Source organism: Aegilops tauschii, chromosome 2, assembly GCF_002575655.3.
Source record: "Aegilops tauschii subsp. strangulata cultivar AL8/78 chromosome 2, Aet v6.0, whole genome shotgun sequence".
Lineage (NCBI taxonomy): Eukaryota > Viridiplantae > Streptophyta > Magnoliopsida > Poales > Poaceae > Aegilops > Aegilops tauschii.
The window spans coordinates 149,185,864-149,189,034 of record NC_053036.3 but is presented as its reverse complement, the minus strand read 5'-3'; positions in this window follow the sequence as shown (position 1 = coordinate 149,189,034).

Here is a 3,171-nt window from a genome sequence, read left to right as displayed (position 1 = left end):
CGTGCAGCCTCTGCCGCGTAGAACGGATCATCTCCCATCCGGACGAATCAGGACAAAGTCCACTACAAAAGTGACATCATGCCGTCGACATAAGGCTTGCACTGGTTTAAACGTCATGGCCAACTCAAGCGCCTGCACCGGCTACCACGATATGGCTGACTCGTCCGTCTGCGCCCGCGCGCTGGGCTCCAATGCCGCGCCCGCTCTCATAAGTCGCCCGACGGACGCGCTCAAGCCGCCGCCCCTGTGGTCCACTCTACATCAACACAATTCGGCTGACTTACCCGTCCACGCGGTTTACCGCGCCTGCGATTGACCCACCCATCTGCACTAGCTTACAACGCCGCGGTCGGCGCACCCATGATTAATTTCAGCTTCACTGTGGTGATCATCAACCCCGCGGTGGATAACTACTGGCTTGACGTATCAGGTGAAATCCATCCAATATGTTTTTATATTACATATTGCTTTCTTTAAAAGAACAAATACTTTGGCTTGCAATACTTTTTGATGCAGGACAATGTTCATTGCGAATGAGGTGTTATATTGTGGGTATGGAGCGAGCGATGGCAATGTTCTGCACCGGGGTTTCGTCCGTGTCATACTGCCCGGTGAATGAACGTGCAAAGTCACCATCCTCTGTGGCCCGGTTTACATTAACTCGCCCGTCTGCGCCGGCTTACAGCGCCGCGGCTGACTCATCTGTTGTCCGGGCGAATCAGGTGATATTCATCCAAGTTTGTTTTATTAACACATATTGTTTTTGTTAAAGAACAAGTTTATCTTTGCTTTGGTCTGCAATATTTTTTATGCAGGGCAATTATTTATGACAAAAAGTGACATTGTACCGTGGAGATGGAGGCACGCCAACATCTTTTGGCACAGGTGGTCGTCGTTACTCAACGGACTCCCGCACCGGCTTACAACGCCATGGCCGTCTCTCGCGACCGCACCGGCTTACAACGCCGTGGCCGTCTCTGCGACCACGCCGGCTTACAACAAGGAGGATGACTTGCCCGTCCGCACCGGCTTACAGCGCCACAGCCGGTTCATCTGTCTGTGCCGCCTCAGATGTTGCGGTCGTCTTTACCGTCCGTCTCTCGCGGCCTGGCCTACATCAACACACCGGGCCGCACCTGTCTGCATGAGCTGTTTATTGAGTATGAGCAAGTCACTGCTTGGGTTGCCCGGTTTTCTTCCAACAAATTGGAGGCAAGTTATCATGTCTTATCAGCCGCCATCTGCACTGGATGGCTCAATGGGTAGGTGCACAAGTCGCTGCCACTATGGGTTTGGTTAACTTCAAACAGCCAGTTGGAAGGAACCATTGGCTGAGTTGCTGACAAGGCTCATACAGGATCATTTATAACCCGCCGCAGTCACCTCAACCTTCTGTGGATTCACATCGCGCTATCAACACCAATGATATACACCTTATGCTATGGTCAATATGGAGAATCTCAAAGCCAACTCCTCGAGTCGTCTTGAGACTCGGGGGCTACAATGATATGACTCGGCAGCATTGGTCAGTTTCAATGCATTCAAGAACTCCGGGTCATTGGAGGGAAAAATAACCCGGTCCCGGAGGCTACCGCCATATTGGTAAAAAGTTTAAAGGCCGTCAGAAAATTTTCGGCTTAAAAAGAAGGATTCCGGTTTAGATCCGGCTCAAGAGACTTGACATCTCCCACAAAGCACTGAAGCTCTTAAATATCCGATTTAAAATCTGGTTCAAGGGAAATTTATCTGCCACAAAGTTCTGAAGCTCTCAAATCCGGTTCAAGGTAAATTTGTTTATCACAAAGCTTTGAAACTCTCAATATCTGGTTTTTCTGGTTCAAAAAGAATTTATCTCTCGCAAAAGTTCGAGTTCTCAGGAAAAATTAAAGGGACCAAAAAGAGTCGATTACAAAGCACAACCCAAACATAGGTACCCTGCTTTAATGACCATTGGGAGTTGATCATATTCGAATTTAGCTCAACCCTTTAGGTGTGACCCTGATCGTATTCGAATCAGAGTTGTTAAATATTCTCATGATCACTAGGGGGCTTCCTGTTCAAACATAGGTCGTATTCGAACCAAAGAGAACATAGCTGTCAGTACCCTCTTGATCGGCACACTGCCGAGCTCACTAGGGGGCTTCTTGATCGTATTCGAATCATAGCTCGACCCCTTTTGGGAACCGACGTGGATCGTATTCGAATCAGCGTTGTTAAACAACTCTCAAGGTCATTTGGGGGCTTCCTGTTCAAACATAGGTCGTATTCGAACCAAAGAGAACATAGCTGTCGGTACCCTCTTGATCGGCAACGCCAAAGCCACTGGGGGCTATATGATCGTATTCGAATCTTAGCTTAACCCCTTTGGGACGGTTTTCTGATCGTATTCGAATTAGAAGCCTCAAATTTTTTGAAGTCTCTTTTTGCAAACAATTTTTGGATTTTATTTGAAGCTCTTTTGATCATATCTAAAGTGTATATGAGTGGTTGCTATTTAACCCGGTTTGACTTTGGATGATAAGTCGCCATCATATGACAATCATAAATATTTGGGAGTCTTGATTTCTAAAGATTGGGTTATCACCCTTACTGCCCAGTCACATAAACCGGCAGTGAAAATTCAATATCATAGGTATGATATTATTATTATAGTTATGTTTCAAAGTTATGATTCATAACAGGCTTATCTGTGACTCCTTGTTACACATCAATGGTTATATATGAGATATTATGACCCGCCCTGCGGTAAACCGCCAAGGGTTCTTGTGATCTACTTGTGTGCAGGATAAGACTACATTTGGATGGTTCCCGCCCTGGCTTTTGACGTTAAGTCACCCGGGCATATCTTGTTTAAGCTCTGTGCAGGATTTACAGAGCTATGACTTACATAAATGATTAAGTTCAAGCCCATCATCAAAGATTGAAATTGGTGTCTCAAAAGGGTTATCAATTCTTGATTTTCTCAAAGGCTATAAGCCGCCGGGTTATGAAATTCTGGCTTACAATGAATGCGCATTAAGTCGCCATCGGCCAAGAGCCGCCGAGTATTTGAACTTCGGATCTACTTGTCAACCGATAAGATTATATTATTCAAATCTTGAATAGCCAACATGGCTGGATTTTTATTATGATTATCAATATTATGATGGAGGTCTTTAAAGTTGCTTCAGC